Raw genomic sequence first — 12,915 nt, 5'->3', positions numbered from 1 at the left:
TCATTTCAAGAAATAATGTTAAAAGTAAGCAATAATCATAGATTATGTTTTTGGATGGCATCATTTTGTTATATAATCTGTTATTCTGGGAAGAATACTCTGAGTATTAAGGAACTTGCTATGGATACTCATTGTCTCAGTTCCAAGTTTAATTTGTATGATTTGTCGGATGGTTTCACATAAATAAATGAATAAACTTGTGGATTATGATGTTAAACAGCTAGTGTTGTCAATAACATTTGGAGTAAGACAGCATTTCAGAGGAATACACGGTGAGTCAAGTGGTAGATCGAAGCCGTCCAGTATACAGATTTAGTGAAGTTTCTATTTATAGTAACAGTGACCTTGACCTTTGACCCTTGGACCTGAAAAGAAATCCAAAGCAAGCACTTTTGGTAAGGAAGCACTGCATGAAGTTTGAGTTTGATCGGCCAAAGGAAACTCAAGTTATCGCACGAAAACAGATTTTCTATTTATAGTAACAGTGACCTTGACCTTTGACCCTTGGACCTGAAAAGAAATCCAAAGCAAGCACTTTTGGTAAGGAAGCACTGTATGAAGTTTGAGTTTGATCTGCCCAAGGAAACTCAAGTTATCACACGAAAACAGATTTTCTATTTATAGTAACCGTGACCTTGACCTTTGACCTTCGGTCCTGAAAAGCAATCCCAAGCAAGCACTTTTGGTAAGGAAGCACTGCATGAGTTTGAGTTTGATCGGCCCAAGGAAACTCAAGTTATCGCACAAAAACCTCTGTTCGGACGACGACGCCGACGCCGACATAGCAATACCTATGTGTCACCAGCTTTTCGCAGGCGACACAAAAAGTCTCATTGTTAAAGAATTTTATTATTGTGACTTAAAAATAATTAAGAACAAGTTTATCAACTGATATCGATTATTCTTATTGTCCTGGCGGATGAGAAAAAGGTACTTAATGTGGGAGGAATATGAGTGACCATAGAAAACCCTTGAGAAGGTGCCGACCCCATACCTTTGTACATCATCCCATGGATTCAGACCCCAGCCGTCTTGGTGAAAGGTGCGTGTGCCAACCACTGTGCCATCCATCTATGATTTCCAGACATTAAATTAACCCATTCACCCCTAAAGTCACATTTGAACCTTACCAAATCAAAGACTGGGCAATTCCAGTTAAAATATGTAGGGGTAAATGAGTTAATGTCCATAACAGTGTAGATGCACCATATTGGCCAATTGTATTTGTTTTACATTCATACACAATAGATTTAGCACTTACGTAAATTTGATCATGTAAATAAGAAGTATATCATGACTAACCTACAGACATTCCAATTACGGTATCAGAAATCTATTTTTACCAATCAAAAGCAAGTTTATCTCATTCAGGGTATTTTTTATTTTACTTTTTTCGGAATTCAAGAGATGAAGTTTTGAGATTATAAGTTTGATTATATTACCATGACACCAGTAACCTTGACCTATGACCTCAGACTTTGTGCCATTCTGACATCAAAATTTATCTGCAGGATTACATACCAGCTGTCAATAATCCTCCATCAAAGTTTGGCGTGTTTCAAAGATAAACATAAACAAGTCTGCGTCAATCTACTTAAAACCGTCCAATATATCTGTCTAAACCCAACACTCCAAGCCCTACAAACCCTAGCTATTAAATAAATACATCTCTATGCTAGTACCACAAGCTCTTTAAAGCATATGTATCACAAAACTGATACAAACTCAATCTTTTTGGTATATTTAGAACTCAATAGAGGAACAACCTCAACATTTTAATATAAACAAATCTGAAAAACTCCAAGCCTTTAAATAATTCTAGTACAACCCTAAACTTGCAGCGTTTAAATCTGTATACCTTACATAAACCCGTATAAATATCAGCCTTTCTATACCGCAATATCAATGAGCATACTTTTCACAAAGACATTCAAATAGTGTTAGCAATTTTCCTTATATAAGTTTTATCTAAATGAGAGATAACATATTTTATATCACAGACATGTAGCTGAAGTAATTTTAAACTGCACAGCAAACATATCCGATTCCCAACCAGACGGATAAAAATCATTGGTAATTTGAGGAGTTTAATTTTATTCGAAATTTTAACTGTCGGCAACTGTTGCCAAAAACAGTATAACTGAGGATTCGCTGTTCAGTGGACTTGATATTCCCGAGTCGAAGGATTTAGTTTATAAATCCTTGAATTAAATGTATGTATTTACCTTTAATAGCTCATAAAATCACATCATTTCAGGTGTCAAAGTGTTTCTAGAGAACTTAGGTTACTGACTTAGGCATGACATCATTTGGCCTACAGTACAGGTGCAGTGAGTGCTTGAATTGAAGGTAAGAGTAAAACATTCCGTCACACACAAAAGTGCATGTCGGACTGACACAGATCTGTCTGCACTTAAAACTTCTGCCAAATTCTGTACAAAAATTCAGTTCAATATCAGTTAGTTGACTTGTCAACATGTCAATAAAAGATGTCTACTTTACAGGTGAGGTAGGTATGATTGCTGGACGTGGTGCACCCACTCACTTCCACCCTGACTGGTACAGATAAGGCCCGATACACGCTTATACCCTAAAATGACATTCCATACTTTAATGCATTGCCTTTTCTTAATCAAAGTCATTCTTTTTGTTCAAATTTCCTTGTACGTCCCCATCCACCAGTTTTCCCTTCCCTTCTGTGTCTCAGCTCCTCTCCCATTAAGTTCCCCATTCCTTTATGGACTCCCTTCCCTATCTCCATCTCCCTTTCTGTCCTTTATTACTAATCTCTCTCTCTCTCTTCCATGTCTCCTTTTCGTTCCCAGGTCTCTTTCTATCTCCGTGGTCATATTCCTCCCAACCTCTCTCTCTGTCTCAGGCCCGTCCAAGGTATCCCTTTATCCTTTTAACCCAGGTCTCCTTCTATCCCCTTGGTCAACTTCCTCCCAACCTCTCTCTCTCTCCCAGGCCCGTCCAAGGTATCCCTTTATCCCTTTAACCCAGGTCTCCTTCTATCTCCGTGGTCATCTTCCTCCCAATCTCTCTCTCTGTCTCAGGCGCCTCCAAGGTATCCCTTTATCCTTTTAATCCAGGTCTCCTTCTATCTCCGTGGTCATATTCCTCCCAACCTCTCTCTCTGTCTCAGGCCCGTCCAAGGTATCCCTTTATTCCTTTAACCCAGTTCTCCTTCTATCACCGTGGTCATCTTCCTCCCAACCGCTCTCTCTGTCTCAGGCCCGTCCAAGGTATCCCTTTATCCTTTTAACCCAGGTCTCCTTCTATCTGCGTGGTCGTCTTCTTCCCAACCTCTCTCTCTCTCTCTCTCTCTCTCTTTCTCTCTCTCTCTCTCTCTGGCCTCTCCAAGGTATTCCTTTATCCCTTTAACCCAGGTCTCCTTCTATCCCCTTGGTCAACTTCCTCCCAACCTCTCTCTCTCTCTCAGGCCTGTCCAAGGTATCCCTTTATCCCTTTAATCCAGGTCTCCTTCTATCTCCGTGGTCATCTTCCTCCCAACCCCTCTCTCTCTCTCAGGCCCGTCCAAGGTATCCCTTTATTCCTTTAACCCAGGTCTCCTTCTATATCCGTGGTCATCTTCCTCCCAACCGCTCTCTCTGTCTCAGGCCCGTCCAAGGTATCCGTTTATTCCTTTAACCCAGGTCTCCTTCTATCTGCGTGGTCGTCTTCTTCCCAACCTCTCTCTCTCTCTCTCTCTCTCTTTCTCTCTCTCTCTCTCTCAGGCCTCTCCAAGGTATTCCTTTATCCCTTTAACCCAGGTCTCCTTCTATCCCCTTGGTCAACTTCCTCCCAACCTCTCTCTCTCTCCCAGGCCCGTCCAAGGTATCCCTTTATTCCTTTAACCCAGTTCTCCTTCTATCACCGTGGTCATCTTCCTCCCAACCTCTCCCTCTCTCTCAGGCCCGTCCAAGGTATCCCTTTATCCCTTTAATCCAGATCTCCTTCTATCTCCTTGGTCATCTTCCTCCCAACCTCTCTCTCTCTCTCTCTCTCAAGCCGGTCCAAGGTATCCCTTTATCCCTTTAACCCAGGTCTCCCTTTGTACAGGATACATTTTGGTTGGAGGTTTAAAACAATCCAGGGAATATGGAGCGGTAGGAAAGTTTGGTAATGACTATTACACAGCCGTGAATGTGACTACTTTAAATGTTTCTATAGTTCTCTCAAAAAGTAATTGATGCCAATGGTTGGTAGTTTCACTACTGGGGTGGGGGTTGGGATTTGGTGGGGTAGGGGATGAATTAACAATTTCCCCTCTGATATCATTTTCAACTTCTTAACTTTGAGGTTGGGGGGGGGGGCACCTTTTTATACAGGGAAACTTTTGGTAGGGGTATAAATATAAGCGGATACCTTTTATGCATGACACCGATATCTCAGGCCCAGATCTTTCATTCTGCCTATAGGATGGGGATCCCTCTCTCCCTTCTACACTAAATACTTCATCCTTCCGTGCACTGACCAACCCCTTTCCATCTACAATGCATTTCCTCCCATCAAGCTACCCCCTCCCTTACTCACTCCCTCCTTCCAAGGTTTGATCCTCCTCGTTTCAACAGAAGCCCACAAGTACAGACCTGTTAGCATTGAACAACAATTACATGTTAACAAACCTCAATGGCCTCCCCCAGCTGTTGTTAGATGTTTATTACCAGCAGCAATGCTGACATAAATACCCCCAGTGGAACAGACAGGTGCCCCATAGAAGTGAATTATATACATTCCACCTTACTGTGTGTCTTTCACACCCAAATCTAATGGTTATAAAAGTTCTACAGAAAAACATGAAAGCTCAGAAATTAAATATTTAGTTCTTGATGCCAATAAAATTACATAAAGCTGGGGGGGTTTAGTACTAGACGAAAATGTCTAAATTTCATTGAAAATGGGTTGAAACTTTGACCCTAAATAAGATGGCAGGGAATTCAAAACCTCTGTTGGCATATGTAAAACCTGCATTGTCACAATGCTAAGTATTTATATACCATACTTTTGAGGCTTGGTTCAAACAATTTAAACAAAGAAAACAGCACCAAACAAAGCAGTGTGAAAACAGCACCAAACAAAGCAGTGTGAAAACAGCACCAAACAAAGCAATGTGAAAACAGCACCAAACAAAGTAGTGAGAAAACAGCACCAAACAAAGCAGTGTGAAAACAGCACCAAACAAAGCAGTGTGAAAACAGCACCAAACAAAGCAGTGTGAAAACAGCACCAAACAAAGCAGTGTGAAAACAGCAACTTTGCCAACCACACAATTTCAGGATAGAGCAACATATTATTTTATGAACAAGTGAAAAATCTGCAAAAAAGAATCCTTGATTGACAATTTCTAATTTTATGCAATGAATTCTAAGCTATTGTTTGATTAAATATTGAATCAAACAAACTGCTGGCAAATTACCACAAAAAAAGCAAACAATTAAAATGTGAAGGCGATCTATGGAGAACAATTTGAAAATAAAAAGATATTTTCAGTTCATTTTGCATCAAGTCTAAATGTGATGATAAATATGATGGTTATAGGGTAAGACCACTTGTTCACACACATAAAGTCACTTGTGCACAGAGCAGAAGAATATCATACAATTCATACTTTTGTAATTAAAAAATAAATAAAATTCAAATGTTCATACAGAACTAGCTAACCATAAAGCAATACTCACCCATGTTGTTGGTGATCCGGACATGATTCTGATCCCTTGATGGGGAGGATGAGGCAGGTATGAGTCAGCCTCCGCAGCATACCCATCAAGTCAACCTCACACATTATAGAGACTTGATGCCATCAGCCATCCCTCACCACCAAAAACCAGGAAGCTTAATCAAATGCATCGCTGAAACATATAAAATTTACCCCCAGAGATATAGCACATAGTTCTAGTTCTCCGACCCCATCTAATACATATAGTGATGTACACATATGCCATTAGCACTGCTGTAGGGCAGGAGGAAATCGGGTTATCAAAAATGGATTTGTCTCAGAATTATATCTAAATGATAGGCTATAAAACTGAAAATAAAATATTATAGGGTTACTGAAATGATTTTTTCTAACATTACTAAGTTATTAGCTTAATTTGCACATTGAAAACTTAAGAAACTTATCATTTCAGTAATTCATCTCTTTACATTCATATGTTAACTACGTGTCCTTTTTTCAAAGTTTAAAGCAGCTAGACCTTAGGAAGGGGTGATCACTCATAATGTCAATAAGTTTAAGACATAAGAAAAGTAAGGATGACACCCTTTTTTAGTGCAAGGCAGAAAGGCCCAGCCCTTACAAATACATTTTTTTCACTGAGCTAATTTTATTTTATTAACCCCATTCTCATGACAAAATTGACTTTCTTTTTCCCAAAAATAGACTCTAAATTTCCAATCAATAATAAAAAAAAAAGAATCTCAAAACTCACTGACCCAAACTGAAATTCTGAAACCTAAGAAAACCATTGTTTGTACAGGGCTTGTTAAATAAATTATGAGAAGTTCCAAAAACCTGTGATATCGGTGTTGTGAAAAATTCCCAAAATACTCTGAAAAAACCCAGAATAGTTCTTACATTCCATTATTAGTGTTACTGTTAAATGTTCATTAAATTACTGTAAAGTTGACTGATGTGGCTGTTCTTACATAGTGAAGTGTCTTACTTGTAAATGTAGTGTTTCATCACAATTATCACACCACCCAGACTTGTGACAGACTCCATAAAATATTTATATATGTTTATAGGAGGTATATTACATCTATAGTAAGTACATACATCACTTCCATAAAGCTGATATTTCCGATACACATACAACAAGAGGCCCAATGGGCCTGCATCGCTCACCTGGTATTAATATCACACTTGTAATCTTAAAAGTGGACTAAAATACAGCTACAGGCAAAATATCAGTGTTTCATTCATAAGAACCTATTAAAAGATTTAAACATATGACACCTGTGACCTTGAATGTCAAACAAGGACATTATAATATTAGGTTGAACAGAGTTTATAGTCTTCCAACCCAGCATGCTTCTGGAAAAATATCATTACCCTGGACCTTTTGGTTATACAGAACAAATCATTTAAAGATTTAAACATATATTGACCACTGTGACCTTGAATATGGGCAAAGGTCATTCACTTGGTAGTCCTTCATCCCAGCATGTTAATGGCCAAATATCATCACCCTTGGCCTTTTGCTTATTAAGAAGAAGTCATTCAATGGTTTTAAACATATTTGACCCCTGTGACCTTAAAATATATATGTCAAGGTCATTCATTTGAACTTGGTAGTCCTTCATCCCAGCATGTTACTGGCATTATCCTAGGCCTCTTGGTTATTCAGAAGAAGTTGTTTAAAGGTTTAGAACATATTTGACCCTGTGACCTTGAAAAAAGATGAAGGTCATTCATTTGAACAAACTTTATAGCCCTTCATCCCAGCATGCTACTAGCCAAATATCATCACCCTAGGCCTATTGGTTATTCAGAAGAAGTTGTTTAAATGTTTAAAACATATTTGCCCTCTGTGACCTTGAATATAAGTCAAGGTCATTTATTTGAACAAACTTGGTAGCCCTTCATCCCAGCATATTACTGCCCAAATATCATCACCCTAGGCCTCTCGGTTATTCAGAAAAAGCTGTTTAAAGGTTTTAAACATATTTGACCCCTGTGACCTTGAAAGTAGGTCAAGGTCATTTATTTGAACAAACTTGGTAGCCCTTCATCCCAGCATGTTACTGGCCAACTATCATCACACTAGGCCTCCTGGTTATTTAGAAGAAATTGTTTAAATGTTTTTAACATATTTGACCCCTGTGACCTTGAATATAAGTCAAGGTCATTCATTTGAAAAGTCCTGGCAGCCCTTCATCCCAGCATGTTACTGGCCAAATATTATCACCCTAGGCCTCTTGTTTTTTCAGAAGAAGTTGTTTAAATATTTTTAATATATTTGACCCCTGTGACCTTGGATATAAGTCAATGTCATTTATTTGAACAAACTTGGTAGCCCTTCATCCCAGCATGTTACTGGCCAAATATCATCACCCTAGGCCTCTCGGTTATTCAGAAAAAGCTGTTTAAAGGTTTTAAACATATTTAACCCCTGTGACCTTGAAAGTGAGTCAAGGTCATTTATTTGAACAAACTTGGTAGCCCTTTATCCCAGCATATTACTGGCCAACTATCATCACCCTAGGCCTCTTGGTTTTTCAGAAGAAGTTGTTTAAATGTTTTTAACATATTTGACCCCTGTGACCTTGAATATAAGTCAAGGTCATTTATTTGAAAAATCCTGGCAGCTCTTCATCCCAGCATGTTACTGGCCAAATATTATCACCCTAGGCCTCTAGGTTTTTCAGAAGAAGTTGTTTAAATGTTTTTAACATATTTGACTCCTGTGACCTTGGATATAAGTCAAGGTCATTTATTTGACTGGGTCTACCGTTTACATTAATACTTGGACTAAATCACAATCATATAATACAAAAACAGGTTCTGGAAATATATATATGTGTAGTACAGAAAAACAAAGGTATATTACAGAAATTTCCTTCCCAGGTGAAAATATCTAAACCAACAAGAAAAAATTGAAACACAGATTTCGCAGGACAATTATTAAATAAAAAGTATTATTAATACTATTAAGACCAAAAGATGCAGAAGGGACAAGCATACTTACAAATGACTGTACCAGTGAAGTTTTTATCTCAGTTTTGCTAGAAAAGTTTAAATCTGTTTTCACTTCTCATTTCAATATTGTTAAAAATTGTCCAAACTGGACTTTGAATTGAAAATTAGCAAAGATGTCCATGAATGCCATTTATAAACATATTCGTTGCATTGTTGACTTGAAGTCGTGCACTTGGTACACAGGGGAACCCCCATCTTTACCCTAAGGATATCTTCCCTGACTGGAAATGTGGACAACACTGTCTGATGGGGGAGGAAATCTAATATACAGAATGAAAGGTTTTGGAGTTGCACAAAATATTCAAGGATCTGCATATTACAGAATATCTGGACATGACACATTGAGCTAGTAAACTTAGCTACAACTCCAAGGTTTGCATGAACAAAGGTCAATCTTGCACATTGTTACCCTAGGGAGCTGTATAACTCTGTGCCGTAAATAGAACCATGATGTAAACAATAAATATATCCTCTTATACAGTATATATAACCCTGTATACAGTAAATATAACCCTGTATACAGTATATATAGCCCTGTATACAGTAAATATATGCCAATATACAGTAAATATTACCCTTGTTTACAGGAAATATCACCTTGTATACAGCAAATATATATTTTACCCTATATGAAATAAATGTTAACCTGTTAAAGATAAATATTATACCCTGTTTACAGTATAGCTCTAAAACAATTTCCTATGTTTTAAAAAAAGGTATTCCATCCGACATGACACCAGCCGACATGGTTTTGTTCTGATAACAAATCCCCTGTCGAACCAGACAGACCCAATTTCAGCTATCACAGTATGGCGATACATCCCTTGCGAAATGATAGTCATGTCAAAAACAATTAACTTTTTAAATATTCATTTTCAATTTTCCACATTCTGACATTTCTCCTGCTTCGATACCGATATGCTTTTTAAAATGATTCTATAGAGACAGAAAAACTTCCTGCAAGCTCCCTGTAGATAGATACTATTCTATCTCCCCAAAGAAAGTGTAACCTGATCAATTCCAGATTAAAGGGACACGATCCACACTGTGTTCACGTATACAACCGTATATGATACCTGCTATCTTGTCACTGTATATCAAGTTGGACAAAAACAATCAAAAATTAAACTTCAGGATATTTACTAATAAGTCAGAGCCTATACAATGACAATAAAACTGCAGTTAATGTAGAATCAGTCCCATTACTTTTCTACTGCCTACACATTGTCAGACAAGTTTTGTAAATTTCTTGTGAAATTTATGTTATTTTCTCTACATTCATACAAAGACAATGACAGGCTTTAGGCCTTTTTAGGGAGTTACAACATTTAAAAATCATTGTCAGTAATTATAAATGTGTAGAAAAGTACAACTACAACAAATAACAGACAGTACAGAGAATAAGCTGAGACTCTGCCTTATAGTCAAGAGGTCTCGGGATCAAATCCCTATAGCAGTCAGAGATGTTTTGGTAAAATTTGTTTGTTGTGTTTTACGTCCTATTAACAGCCATGGTCATTTAAGGAAGAGGAGGAAAGCCAGAGTTTCCAGAGAAAAAACTACCAACCTATGGCCAGTACCTGGCGAATGCCCACGTAGATCTCGAACCCGCGACCCAGTGGTGGAGGGCTAGTGGTAGCAGAATGTCAGATGCCTTCACCACTTGGCCACTGTGGCCCCGTTCTGGTAAAAAAAAAATGTATTTCTTTCCGATAAAAATCTTTGTCATTGCAAATCGGCAAGAATCTACAAATCAGAAAAATCGAAACTTACCCAAGAAATCTGGGACTCTCTACCTGAAGTGTCCATTAGTAAATAAAACATCAGAATCTTTCACACTCTTTGTGGCCCCAGCAGAGAGAATTAGATCGTGATTGATTGATGGGGCTTCCCGCCTTTGTTACACTTATAACTAAGCCTGGGACAAGGAATGATATTTATGATAACTTTTATTATGCTTTAAAATTGAAAGATCAATATATTTAGAGTCTTAAATATGAGACTGATACAAAATAAATTCCACTGACCTAATTTTATAATCCAGAGATTGAATCTAATACTCCCAATAGTGTGATCTCCTATATATATCGCAGCAATACACAATCATACTCAATTGATAAGAAAAACGTTTCCCCTGTCATAAATTTATCACAATGATTCAAATAGGCCAATAGATCAGCATGACACGGCCATAATCTGTAATAAAACTAATAACTGATAAAAACGCCTGTAGCATCCGACAGGTCTGCTGTCAGTCTTCATGGTAATGGGCATTCTTCTGCACGTGGGTCAGCCCTCAGGATTTCAAACAGTGACGAATAAAGTCGTAACTATTTTTTACCATTCCCCAAAGACCTAATTGAGAGAACTTGGGCCAATGGAAGTGCAATGCGGCCTGACAACCAGACAAGTGAATGCCTATATACAGAATCCATTTACAAGCAGACATCATCTTAGTTGTACCATACATGTTACTTTCACTTACTTGTCATACAACTGGCTTCCCGTTGATTCATTTGCAATCATTATTTATTTGGATGAGATCACCAGGTTTTCTGCCTCACAGCCATTCAATCTTAGGCCAAAAAAAGTAATTGTAATGTTTCCTATTCCCCTCTCCTACTATTTTGAGCTCAATAGTTACGGAGTGAAAGGCATCCTTTTCACATTTCCGATGGTACTGTGAAACATGGAATCTGTTTTAACAGAATTGTTGTATGCCTCTTAAATTTTACACTTTCTGTCAGGCGACACAAATAAATAAACTGCAAAGTACTTTAATTTACTGTTTTGTTCCCAAAATAATTTGCAGTTTTAATTTTGCATCGAAGGTTCTTAATATATACTTGGTTTATTTATGACCACATTCATATTGAAAAATATGTAATCGTACACATAACATACTATGAAAGAGGCCCTTTTGAATTATCAACATGACAACATGCCCTCACAAACATACTGAGCCACAAGGAGTATCCTTCAGGAGTGCAAATAAAATATTTGCATACAAGAAAGTTGTAACTTTTACCTTGCTCTATATAGAAAACAAATATTTTTTTGATTTTGCCTCAGACATCAAGATACAAGGATTTGTTTTTATTACAGCTATTGTGTTTTGTCATTAGAATGCGGACATAACTCCATATGGAATTGGAGACATTTACATCTCATACAGATAGGTTGTTTTAGACGGGTCGACATGGAAGCTGGAGGAAATGTCACATCACTAGTGCATGCAGTCATTGTCTAAAGCCATTCCAGACATAACAGTTCAAGCTATAGCTTGTTATCTTTGAAGTATTTGAATTAATAGGGTATTTTTCAATTTTAAACTTCCTTGGGGATTTTTTTAATCATGAATCTTGAATTTTCAGAAATCAAAACAACTCCATAAATCGAGGAAGATACCAGTCATGATTTTTTTTCTCTGCAACTGTATGAACTCAAAAGGTTTGAAAGAACACAATATTTGATTTTATGGAGCTAAAAACAAAAAGGAAGTTTAATGATCACATACATTTTTTTGTGTCTGCCAATCCTATAGATGAGTCTGATGGTTTGGTTCCTCTCTTGTCCAAAAACAGCCTCACTGATGATAAAATGACATCTTGTAGCTGGGGGTTTTCGAAGCAGAAAAATTAGAATTAGTTAAGCTATATAGTGACAGAAGAGTAGAAGGACTCAATGCAGGGAACATAAAACTTTTGGCAGGTATATGTAAAAGGATGAACAATTTCTGATAGAATAATAGCTCACCGGTAATTTTGAAAAACAGCCAAACTTAAACTTTCGTTGTATATTGTAAATATGAAAACTTTCATTAGCCATGACATTAAAATCTCTTACCACTGGGAATAGGTCTCCTAGAAATGTACACCCCTGATACACTTATATGGGCATGTACATTTATAGTGCGATAAATCTAACCTGCTGGATGCGACCACCTTAGATTTTCCACCTTGGATTTTACCAGAAGTAAGTATTTTTTTGGATGCCTGCATATCTTTAAATGCACCAAATTCATGCTTTTATCATAAAGTGCAAAATTCTTCTTTTTTTGCTCTTATCCGCTGTTACTGGTAGGTGTGAGAGCTGGGATTGATGCACGGTTCACTTCTCATTGCCTTTCCCTTCATACGTCTGTTAAATGGACCATTCCCAATTTCAGGGCCTTTTGTACCTAAATTTTACAACACTCTGTTCCTCTGAATGTC

Source organism: Mizuhopecten yessoensis, unplaced genomic scaffold (genome assembly GCF_002113885.1).
Source record: "Mizuhopecten yessoensis strain PY_sf001 unplaced genomic scaffold, ASM211388v2 scaffold6135_1, whole genome shotgun sequence".
Taxonomy (NCBI): domain Eukaryota; kingdom Metazoa; phylum Mollusca; class Bivalvia; order Pectinida; family Pectinidae; genus Mizuhopecten; species Mizuhopecten yessoensis.
The sequence above is the reverse complement of the archived record's forward strand: the minus strand, read 5'-3'. Positions refer to the sequence as shown.